Raw genomic sequence first — 12,818 nt, forward strand, 5'->3', positions numbered from 1 at the left:
AGCTAACAGGACAGCTGTGGACTGTGATATGCACTGGGACCACACAATTCTTCCAAATGTTCACAGTCACTTCTAAGACTGGAACATGCTTGCTTTCCAGACATTTATAGAGGCAAAGGAACAGATAGTTACCAGATTTCAGAGCTAGGAGAGATGGGATCCTCCAGCACAATATCCTATTGGTAAGGAAGAAACTGAGGCTTAGGGAGGGTCATGCCAGATGACCCAGGTCATGTAGCAAATGACAACAGTCAACACTCTGGTTCCAACTCCCAGCCCGGGGAACATTTCCATGACAGAGTTGATTCCCCAGCACCTCCCAACAAAATAATTTGTTTTAACCCATTTAAGAGCAGTCTAGACTGGGCGCAGTGGCTCAAGCCTGTAATCCCAGCACTTTGGGAGGCCGAGACGGGCGGATCACGAGGTCAGGAGATCGAGACCATCCTGGCTAACACGGTGAAACCCCGTCTCTACTAAAAATACAAAAAAACCTAGCTGGGCGAGGTGGCGGGCGCCTGTAGTCCCAGCTACTCGGGAGGCTGAGGCAGGAGAATGGCGTAAAAACCCAGGAGGCGGAGCTTGCAGTGAGCTGAGATCCAGCCACTGCACTCCAGCCCGGGCAACACAGCGAGACTCCATCTCAAAAAAAAAAAAAAAAAAAAAAAAAAAAAAAGAGCAGTCTAGGCCGGGCCCGGTGGCTCACTCCTATAATCCTAGGACTCTGGGAGGCCGAGGCAGACAGATCACTTGAGGTCAGGAATTCGAGACCAGCCTGAGCAACATGGTGAAACCCCATCTCTACTAAAACTATAAAAATTAGCCAGGCTTGGTGGCAGGCACCTATAATCTCAGCTACTTGGGAGGCTGAGACAGGAGACCCAGGAGGCAGAGGTTGCACTGAGCTGAGATCATGTCACTGTACTCCAACCTGGGCGACAGAGTGAGACTCCGTTTCAAAACAACAACAACAACAACAACAACAACAAAAAGGCAATCTAGCACTCAGATTTAGATGTTTACTATAACCAGTGACAATATTGTTGTGCAGCCATCACCACCATCCATCTTTTTTATCTTCCTAAACTGTAACCCTTCGTCTTAGCTAAAAGATCAGCTTATTCTTTTAACTAGTTTACCATACAACTTCTCAAAGGTTTTTCTGTAAAACAGTCATCTGACAGCCTCTGTCCCATCCACTATGTGTGTAGCAAAGGCACACGCAGTGAAGCCTCCATTCTTTTAATCTAAGGACCTGACTGCTTGAAGACAGACTGTAAAACACCTTCATGGATGAGTTATGACTTATGATCAAACACCATCAGAGGCAGCCACTGAAAGGGCTGACCATGAAGACACTATGCTGAAATGAGAAACGCCTACAACCACCCTGGCTAACACGGTGAAACCCCGTCTCTACTAAAAATACAAAAAATTAGCCAGGCGTGGTGGCACATGCCAGTAATCCCAGCTACTTAGGAGACTGAGGCAGGAGAATCACTTGAACACGGGAGGCGGAGGTTGCGGTGAGCCAAGATCGCGCCATTGCACTCCAGCCTGGGCAACAAGAGCGAAACTCCGTCTCAAAAAAAAAAAAAAAAAAAAAGAAAGAAAGAAAGAAAAAGAAAAACGCCTACTTATTTCCTAGTTGTGAGTGACATCATGTCCCTACTAGTGTCCTAGAAGGTTGTGCTTCTCAGCCTCCCTTACTGCTTCCCTATAGGCTTTGTTCCTGGCCAGCTTTCCTCATCTACCCTTTCTCCCCAGGGCTTCTCAGCCTGACTCCTGAGTCCAAGTCTCATCTGTTTGCTGATGTCTCTCACATATACACCTCTCAAGCCTCTCCCCTAAGCTCCTTATTTACACTATTTCCACTTGGTATCTCCACTCAAATGCCTAATAAGTACTTCAAATCTGGCCGGGCGCGGTGGCTCAAGCCTGTAATCCCAGCACTTTGGGAGGCCGAGACGGGTGGATCATGAGGTCAGGAGATCGAGACCATCCTGGCTAACACGGTGAAACCCCATCTCTACTAAAAAATACAAAAAACTAGCCGGGCGAAGTGGCGGGTGCCTGTAGTCCCAGCTACTCGGGAGGCTGAGGCAGGAGAATGGCGTGAACCCGAGAGGAGGAGCTTGCAGTGAGCTGAGATCCAGCCACTGCACTCCAGCCTAGGTGACAGAGCAAGACTCCTTCTCAAAAAAAAAAAAAGTACTTCAAATCTAACAAGACCAAACACAGAACTCTTGATTTCTCCTAAGTATCTGTTCTTCCCCAGCCATCTCAGTTAATTATACTACTAGCTACCCTGTTTACTGCTTGGGCCCAAAGTTTAGGAAACATCCTACAACAAGCCCACATCTGAAACAGCTGGTTGCAACAGTTTTACCTCCAAATCAGATCTCCAACCTGACGAACCATCGTCATCGCCCTGGCTACTCTCCCCTCACTGACCATGGGGACAGCAGGAATGCCTCTATTCATTCCTGCCTCACTCCATCCTCGATACATCTTTCTAAAGCACAGATCACTAATGTCACTACCCTGCTCAAAACACTCCAGAGGGCCAGGGCCCAGTGGCTCATGCCTGTAATCCCAGCACTTTGGAAGGCCGAGGCAGGCAGATCACTTGAGGTCAGGAGTTTGAGACCAGCCTGGCCAACATGGTGAAACCCCCGTATCTACTAAAACTACAAAAATTAGCTGGGTGTGGTAGTGCCTGTAATCCCAGCTACACGGGAAACTGAGGCACGAGAATCACCTGAACCCAGGAGGCGAAGGTTGCAGTGAGCTGAGAATGCATCACTGCACTCAAGCCTGGCAGCCTAAGTGACAAAGTGAGACTCTGTCTCTAAAAAAAAAATTAAAATTAAAAATTAAAAAATGAAAGAAAGCAGGGGCTTAGCCTTGTTCACTGCTGATTCCCCAGAACTTGAACAGTGTCTGATACTTAGGAAGAATTCAATAAGCATCTGTTGACTTGTAAGTTTTTTTGTTTTTTATTTTTGATAGGGTCTCGCTCTATCACCCAGGCTGGATACAGTGGTACAATCGTGGCTCACTGTAGTCTCGACTTCCCGAGTGATCCTCCCATCTCAGCCTCTCACACTGCTGGGACTACAGGCATGAGCCACCATATCTGGCTAATTTATTTTTTTATTTTTATTTATTTATTTATTTGAGACAGAGTCTCGCTCTGTCACCCAGGCTGGAGTGCTGTGACGCAATCCTGGCTCACTGCAACTTCCACCTCCCAGGTTCAAACAATTCCTCCTCAGCTTCCCGAGTAGCTGGAATTACGAGTAGCTGGGATTACAGGTGTGTCCCACCATGCCCTGCTAATTTTTGTATTTTTAGTACAGGCAAGGTTTCACCATGTTGGCCAGGGTGGTCTTGAACTTCTGACCTTAAGTGATCCGCCCACCTTGGCCTCCCAAAGTGCTGGGATTACAGGCATGAACCACCGCACCCGGCCAAATAATGTTAAAAGTATAATGAGAAGAGGCTTGCCTGCCACCATGTAAGACATGCCTTTGCTCCTCTTTCACCTTCTGCCGTGATTGTGAGGCCTCTCCAGCCATGTGGAACTTATATTCATTGCTCAACAAGGAAGAGACCTGCAAGGCTATTACCCTGGGCAGCTGGCAAAACTCCATTTTGATCATAGTACAAAGAGAGCTCCCAGACTGGAACCAGAAATTAGCCACAGTTTCACTGAATCTTTGACCTCTTAATTCGCTGCCAGAGTTCTACTGTTGTAAAGAGAGAAGCAGCTTTGAAAGAAATGCTTTTAAATTAAAATAACCATGGCATTCGAACAAAATAACGTTTGGCATTCTTAGATGACTCTTTTAGACTAAGGTAATGGTAGCAAAACTACTTTTAAGTGTGTATACAGATGGCTGTAATCCTAAAATATTTACATGCTGCAAACTATTTTCAGATTAAGTTGGTCAGTTTAGAACAGGGGATCAAGATCTAGCCTTAAGAGAACTTGTTTTTTACCCCACTACTGGGGTAAAAAAGTCTTACTGCTGATGCTGGCAAACCATCATACATTTAGGCCAATGGTTATATGTAGGATCAATCAGGTAAGAAGATTGCTGCATCTGCTCAGTAAGTGCATTACCATTGGGAAAAATAAAAAAGAACTCTGGGGGACACAGCCAATGAGGAAGAAGACTGGCATTAGACACCCTAAAGGGGCTTGGGATGGAGAAATCCAGGTATAGCATAGGGCTGGAGTGAGATGTGGGATTGGTAAAAAGGATTAAGTGAATGTCTGTAGACAGGAGTTAACACTGCTATCTTGACAAGAAGAAAGCCTGACAACTAGGCATCAGCTCCTCAGGCAGAAAGCTAAAAGGTCTTCTCTAAGGACAGGAAAGGATCCCAAAGAAAAGAACCTTGGCAGGGCACAGTGGCTCACAACTGTAATCCCAACACTTTGGGAGGCCGAGGCGGGCGGATCACCGGAGGTCAGGAGTTCAAGACCAGCCTGGCCAACATGGTGAAATCCCATCTACTAAAAATACAAAAATTAGCCAGGCATGGTGGCAGGCACCTATAATCCCAGCTACTTGGGAGGCTGAGGCAGGAGAATTGCTTGAACCCGGGGGGCGGAGGTTGCAGTGAGCCGAGATCACACCACTGCACTCTAGCCTGGGCGACAAGAGCAAAACTCTGTCTCAAAAAAAAAGAACCTTACAGTTCCCCAGCATACTAGTTGGCTCCCTCCTCATTTACCCCAAAGTAACACCTATCAATTAATAAACTTCTCCCCCCTCAAAAAAAAGCATAATGAGGATTAAAGGATACAGATGAAACAAGAGTGTCCCCGAGTTAATGACTAAATGACAGATATAACTGAGTGATAGGTACACAAGGGCTTATTGCTCTCTACTTGGATGTATATTTGAATTTTACTATAATAAATATTAAAAAACAAGTCCTCAAAATGTGCAAAGCTTTTCAAGAATTTATCCCCTTACAAATTTTGGCAAAAATGAGTACAGAGGAGGAAGCAGGGAAAGGCAAGGCTCAGAGGGATTCAACAGTATAAAAAAAAATAGAAAATAAAAATGAGAACAAAGATTTGGCTATAAGAATATGATCACAGTAATATTTAGAACAGGAAGGAAATGTGTTATGTATTTTATAGTAAAACCTGAGACAAAGAGCAGAAACCATTAAAAACAATCTAGAAGATTAATACACTAAGCGCAAGCTGGAAGACCCTGGATACAAACCTGACTCTGAGCTTCCTAGTGGCCAAGGCAGACAGACAAAAACATCAATGACATAGTTCCAGTATACTTAGAGGTATAGCGATCCCAGTCACTCAATCTGAAGAAATTTTCTCAGCAGCCTCAGAGGTTCCCTTGGGAACTTCTGATAAAGACTGCAATATAAACTGATGGGGCCATGCAAAGTGAGATGAGTGAAAACAACTGGAAGAAGGGCCAGAATTGTGCTTTCTCATGATCTAGCTTCACCCAAAGACAAAACACTGCAGATCTGAAACAGGTACACTGAAGTACCTTCAAGCACAACTCAGTGGATATTCTTTCCACAGTTGAGCTCAGCTGTGGCTTTTGGGAGTTGAATTCAAGATTATCCTTCCTGGCAAGAACATGAGATGTAACATCTCAACTGTCTCCTAAATATGTCTCTAATAGTCACTGTCTCTGGAGGTGACAAATGCACATCACCGTCAAACTCTACCAGGGCTCAGGCCTGAAAGAAGAGACCTAATCAAAACATGGAGATGAGGCATGAACATGACCTTTCAGAGGGAGGAAGGGTTAACTAGGTAGGCCAGCTTGGGGCAGATCATGAGAGTGGGAAACTACTGACTATGACTGGAGACCTGGTGAGTGACAGTGCAGTCTTCCAAAAGGTGCAATCCAAGCCCACAGCCAAATGCAGCAAACTGGGCTGAACAAGGCTGCTCAATGGATAAAATTATTGAAAAACATAAAAATAAATGAGATTTTATGTTCAAAAAACCAAAAATGTCATGCAGTTTTACCCACGAAAAGAACCTCACAATATAATGTAGACAATGAATACAAAACATTCTGATCCCACTATAAGACAGAGAACGAGTAAGCAAGAAAGCATGATAAAAAGCCTAAGAAGCCTGATAGTGGTTACCAATGGGGCTACAATTTAACTTTGGGGTTTTCTGCTTACCTGTTAATTTTGCAACAAGGATGACTTGAATTAAAAACAAACTCAGCCAGGCGCGGTGGCTCATGCCTGTAAACGCAGCACTCTGGGAGGCCAAGATGGACGGATCACCTAAGGTCAGGAGTTCAAGACCAGCAAGGCCAACATGGAGAAACACTGTCTCTACTAAAAAGACAAAAAAATTTAGCTGGGCATGGTGGCGGGCACCTGTAATCCCAGCTACTAGGGAGGTTGAGGCAGGAGAATGAACCCAGGAAGCAGAGGTTGCAACGAGCCATCGCGCCATTGCCCTCCAGCCTGGACAACAGGAGCAAAACTCTGTCTTGGAAAAAAAAAAAAACACAAACTCTACCAGCCTGGGCAACATAGTTGAAACCCTGTCTCTACAAAAAATTTTTAAGGCCAGGTGCGATGGCTCACACCTATAATCCCAGCACTTTTGGGAGGCCGAGGCAGGTCAGGAGATCGAGACCATCCTGGCTAACACAGTGAAACCCCGTCTCTACTAAAAAATACAAAAAATTAACCAGGCATGGTGGCAGGCACCTAAAGTCCCAGCTAGTAGGGAGGCTGAGGCAGGAGAATGGCGTGAACCGGGGAGGCGGAGGTTGCGGTGAGCTGAGATTGCACCACTGCACTCCAGCCTGGGCAACAGAGCAAGACTCCATCTCAAAAAATATATATATATTTTAAATTAGCCACGCATGGTGACATGCGCCTGTAGTCCCAGCTACTTGGGAAGCTTGAGGTGGGAGAATCTCTTGAGCCCAGGAGACTGAAGCTGCAAGTGAGCTATGATCGCGCCACTGCACTCCAGCCTTGGGTGACAGAGCAAGACCCTGTCTCAAAACAAACAAAACAAAAACTAATCTATTCAACTGTAAAATAAACTGGGAAATAACATATTTTAAAAATCAGGAATGCAGAGGAATGAAATGAAGAAAACCAAGTCTCACTTGTAAAATTATAAAAAATCAACGTATTTGAAATCTCAATATTCAGATGATTTGAAAATACTCTGAAGTTGGGGAATGGCACAAATACAACCACTGTAATTGTCATATTTGTGTGAACTGATTATTTGAGTCCCTCTGGCCTCCAACCAAAATTAAGATGTTTAAAATAGAAGAGGTTCAACAAAATTTTAACATCTAGATTTGTCTAAGGGACCATTACTGGTCACCATAGCTTCAAATTTAAGACAGGTGCTATGTGTGAGACACAAAGACCTCTTTCACATTAGTGACTGCAATTTTTTTTTTCTTTTTAAGATGGAGTCTTGCTCTTGTTGCCCAGACTGGAGTGCAGTGGCGGGATCTCGGCTCACTGCAACCTCCGCTTCCCAGGTTCAAGTAATTCTCCTGCCTCAGTCTCCCGAGTAGCTGGGACTACAGGCGCACACCACCACACCTGGCTAACTTTTGTATTTATAGTAGAGATGGGGTTTCACACATGTTGGTCAGGCTGGTCTCGAACCCCTGACCTCAGGTGATCCGCCCACCTCAGCCTCCCAAAGTGCTGAGATTACAGGCATGAGCCACTGCACCTGGCCAACACCTTGTATATTTTACGCTTTCTGAAAATGCTAAATATCAAATAAACCAGTGGTTACCAAATGTTTTGATCATGAATGCCCAAACAACAAAAATTCAAGTATATGCTCCTAATACATGCTCACTTACATATAAATTATATATATGTACTACAGTGATAATACAGTGTACATTATAAAGTATATGCTAAAATTATTATGGTGGCTCATGCCTGTAATGATGGTGGCTCATGCCTATAATCCCAGCACTTTGGAAGGTTAAGGCGGGTGGATCACTTGAGGCCAGGAGTTTGAGACCAGCCTAACTAATATGGTGAAACCCCATCTCTACTAAAAATACAAAAATTAGCCAGATGTGGTGGTGCACACCTGTAATCCCAGCTACTTGGGAGGCTGAGGCAGGAGACCAAGATAGCATCACTGCACTCCAGCCTGGGCAACAGAGTGAGTGAAACTCCATCTCAAAAAGAAAAAAAAATTAAATGAGACTGAAATAAACAGGAAAATTAATTTTTTTCCTGAGATCCACGTGCATCTTTATGCTTACACACCAACTTTGGACCCCACTGCAAAGCTGCCTTATGACTTAGCATCCCTGCAACCATTCTAAGTTAGTGCCCTTGACTGCTTAACCAGAAACTGCCAAATGGCAGTGGTCAAATTGCTGTCACCTTGCTGAGTTCCACCATCCCGACACTCGAGTCAGTGACGCAGGCTTCCTCCCATCACCCCTACCACCTTCTTCCACTACCCTTACCTGCCAATGAACAACAGAAAAGACTGTGGGCTGGCTGCAGTGGCTCACGCCTATAATCCCAGCACTGTGGGAGGCCGAGGCAGCCGGATCACCTGAGGTCGGGAGTTTGAGAACAGCCTGACCAACATGGTGAAACCCCGCCTCTACTAAAAATACAAAATCAGCCGGGCATGGTAGCGCATGCCTGTAATCCCAGCTACTCGGGAGGCTGAGGCAGGAGAATCGCTTGAACCTGGGAGGCGGAGGTTGCAGTGAGCTGAGCTCATGCCACTGCACTCCAGCCTGAGCAAGAAGAGCGAAACTCCATTCCAAAAAAAAACAGACTGTGGAAGCCAGAGGGTACAAGAACAGCATAAAAGCATGGACTCTTTTGTCAGCCAAATCTCAGTTTGCACACATACTCTGTCTCAAATTCACTAGGTGACCCAGGGCCAGTCAAATCACTTGCCTAAAACTCTCCGTAAAGGGGGTGATAACAGAGTTATCTCATCTGGTTATTATGAAAACTAAGTGAGGCCGGGCGCGGTGGCTCAAGCCTGTAATCCCAGCACTTTGGGAGGCTGACGCGGGTGGATCACGAGGTCAGGAGATCGAGACCATCCTGGCTAACATGGTGAAACCCCGTCTCTACTAAAAATACAAAAAACTAGCCGGGCGTGGTGGCGGGCGCCTGTAGTCCCAGCTACTCGGAGGCTGAGGCGGGAGAATGGCGTGAACCCAGGAGGCGGAGCTTGCAGTGAGCCGAGATCGCGCCACTGCACTCCAGCCTGGGCGACACAGCGAGACTCCGTCTCAAAAAAAAAAAAAAAAAAAGAAAACTAAGTGAGATAAGCTAGTATTACAGTACCTGGGACAGTGCCTAAACAGCACAAGCACTCAATATCACCCAGAATTATTACTTTGGGTGGCAAAAGACAACACCTGAACCTTGTTTCTTTAACCAACTCATTAAGGTAGCAAGTTCTAACGGAAGGAGCTCAGGTGGCAGAGGTGTGGCAGACCTGGTTTGAAGGATGATCCACCCTTGACACGCTGGGTGACCTTGTAAGAACCCATTAGGAGTCCTTTCATCTGTTCAACGAGGGGTGATAACACAAACTGTATATGAAGTACCTGTCAGAGCCAGTAAAACACTGGCAACCACCAATGGTGAGAGTAAGCAAACAGCACATGAACCTGTCATTCCAGGATCCCTGAGGCACATTCACATGCATGGCTAGATTCTGAGAGAGAAAATATCCCTAAATTCTACCACCAAATGTTAATAAACATATATGCAGTGAAGTCCACAGGCACGGTTCCTTTCCCAACTGGGTAGTTGTTCATATACGACCTCAGGTAAATCACAATCTTTATGCCTCCATTTTCTTTCCTTTTTTAGTTTATTTAATACCTGAATAGCATATGCCTCCATTTTTATAGTAATAAACTTGGAGTAAACTTTTTACCCACCTCATGACAGTGACTGGGGGAACAGGGGAAGGGCCCCAAACCAGTGATTATAAAGTACATGGAGATCTCTAGAGAGGGGCTGTTTTTACCGCAATAGCAAAAGAAAAGAGAGAGCACTCAAGCCGGGCGCGGTGGCTCACGACTGTAATCCCAGCCCTTTGGGAGGCTGAGGCGGGCAATCATGGGGTCAGGAGATCAAGACCATCCTGGCTGACACGGTGAAACCCCGTCTCTACTAAAAATACAAAAAAGTAGCCGGGCATGGTGGCGGGCACCCGTAGTCCCAGCTACTCGGGAGGCTGAAGCAGGAGAATCGCTTGAACCCGGGAGGCAGAGGGTGCAGTGAGCCGAGATGGCGCCACTGCACTCCAGCCTGGGCAACAGAGCGAGACTCCGTCTCCAAAAAAAAAAAAAAAGAAAAAGAAAAGAGAGAGCACTCAAACATCAGATCAGTTCATAATAAATTTAAAGGCCGGGCGCGGTGGCTCAAGCCTGTAATCCCAGCACTCTGGGAGGCCAAGGCGGGTGGATCACGAGGTCAGGAGATCGAGACCATCCTGGTTAACATGGTGAAACCCCGTCTCTACTAAAAAAATACAAAAAAAAACTAGCCGGGCGTGGTGGCGGGCGCCTGTAGTCCCAGCTACTCGGAGGCTGAGGCAGGAGAATGGCGTGAACCCGGGAGGAGGAGCTTGTAGTGAACCGAGAGCGCGCCACTGCACTCCAGCCTGGGCGACACAGGGAGACTCCGTCTCAAAAAAATAAATAAATAAATAAATAAATAAATAAATTCAAAAAGCCTAATTCTTTCCATTTCAATTTATGACCAAAAGAATAAATATGGAAATATATTTATACAGTGTGAAATATATGTATATAGTGTTGTTTACATCATGTGCTGAGTGGGAATACCGCAAATGTGTAAAACACCTAAAATGTAAACTATATTAGCACACATTTTAAAAGATACAGGTCTTGGCCGGGCACGGTGGCTCACGCCAGTAATCCCAACACTTTTGGGAGGCCAAGGCTTGTATAATGCTTGAGCCCAGGAGTTAAAGACCGCCTGGGCAACACTGCAAGACCCTCATCTCTACAAAAAATACAAAAATTAGCCGGGCGTGGTGGCACACACCTGTTGTCCCAGCTACTGGGGAGGCTGAGGTGGGAGGATCACCTGAGCCCAGGAAATCAAGGCTGCAGTGAGCCGAGATCGCGCCACTGCACTCCAGCCTGGGAGACAGAGTGAGACCCTGTCTCCAAACAAAAAACAGGTCTTTAGGCACCATTGAGGAACACCTAAAATAGATACAGCACTAACTAGACACCCTCGACCCTGACTCCCTAATAAAAGCGTCAGTCTTTTGCACAATATCCTGACATGACAGCAAACCAATAAGGACACCGCATAACCAAACTCCACAAAACTTTTGGCCAAATAAAAGAAACACACAAAGCTAACAACATTAAACCTTTTCTATGGCCGCTTCACAATACGTATTACAAAATCCCCAGAGTTTATTCACCTAGCTCCGACTGTCGCCATACAAGGTGGAGCAGTGAGTGACTTGAACCAGGGGCTGACTGCTGCCAGAGCCCTCACTGGGACTCACTGCCCCCGCACCCGCTCCGCATTCCCATCTGGACAACTTTCTGGACTTCAAACAGTCCGGATCCAGGGCTCCCTGCAACTAACGCTATCGTGACATTATAAACCGGTTTAGTACTGCAGTCATAAACCCACTCAGAAGTAAACAGAAGCAACATTAGTGAAGCAAAGTTGAGATTTAAGCAATACGGAAAACTAGAAACCAAGCAAAACCAGCAAAGCAGCTAGCGTTCTCTCTCAAGATCTTCCAAAAGAGGCAGAAGTGGAAAGCATGCTCTCCCCCGCACTCCGGAAAACCCAGACAGCACCAAAGCAGGTTCTAGAACAGCTGCCCGGAGCAACTAGGCCAGGGGATGCGACGGCGCGCATCTCCCCGCGGCACACCAGGGGCCCGCGGAGGTCTGGTGGGGACGCGGAGCTCCAGGGGCCGGCCCGTGCAGGGGCGCGGTCGGGTTGGGGGTGGGGACGCGGCGGCCCTGCCTCCTTGCCGGCCTGCGGTCTCCAGGGCCGGTCCGCACGGCTGCTGGACAGCGCCATGCCCACGCACCCCCCTCCCCTAGCGGCCCCCATCCCGGAACTCCCGGCTTCGCGCGGCTGGAGTCGAGCTGGGGCCCGCGGGCAGGCGCCCTGGGCGCCTGATGGTACCTGTGGCGGCAGCAGCTACCAGGCGGCGGCGGCGGCGACGGGGGCGGCAGCGGGGGCGGAGCGCGGCGTGCGCGCTCCCGGCCCGCAGTCCGGTGCGCGGCGCCCGCCCTCTCCCTCCTGGCCGCCGGGCGCCCGCCCCTTCACCTCTCACCTCCTACCTTTACCCTCCCGCCCCACCGCCCTCGGCACGTGCTCCCAGGGCGTGCGCATGCGTAGTCGAACCCCGTTCGCGGCTCCCGTTCGCCCCCTGGTGGACACCGGTGGGAAGTATGGGCGGCCGGACCGGGCGGGGCGGAGCATGAAGCCGGGTTAGGGCCCGCCGGGTTAGGGCCCACAGGCCCCCATCGGTCATCAAGAACTTGCAGAAAGCCGGGCGCGGTGGCTCCCGGTTGTAATCCCAACACAGTGGGAGTCCAAGGCGCGAAGATCGCTTGAGCCGAGGAGTTAGAGACCAACTTGTGCAACGCAGGAGACCTCCGTCTCCACAAGTAAAATTAAATAACCGGGTGTGGTGGTGCGCACCTGTGGTCCCAGCTACTCAGGAGGCTGAGGTGGGAGGATCACCTGAGCCCGGGAGGCTAAAGTGAGCCAATAAACAAAAACAAAAACAA

The 12,818-nt window shown here is 47.7% G+C and overlaps 1 protein-coding gene across 1 annotated transcript in view; it reads right to left on the reverse strand.

The window, feature by feature from the left end:
• SCAP (SREBF chaperone) overlaps positions 1–12,359 on the reverse strand; it is a 68,970-nt gene extending 56,611 nt beyond the window's left edge. The window contains exon 1 of the mRNA XM_050780717.1: positions 12,208–12,359. The gene's annotated coding sequence lies outside the window, so the exon portion shown is untranslated. The remainder of the gene's footprint in view (positions 1–12,207) is intronic.
• Between the last annotated feature and the right edge of the window lie 459 nt (positions 12,360–12,818).

The sequence above is a fragment of the Macaca thibetana genome, chromosome 2, assembly GCF_024542745.1.
Source record: "Macaca thibetana thibetana isolate TM-01 chromosome 2, ASM2454274v1, whole genome shotgun sequence".
In the NCBI taxonomy this organism is placed as follows: Eukaryota; Metazoa; Chordata; class Mammalia; order Primates; family Cercopithecidae; genus Macaca; species Macaca thibetana.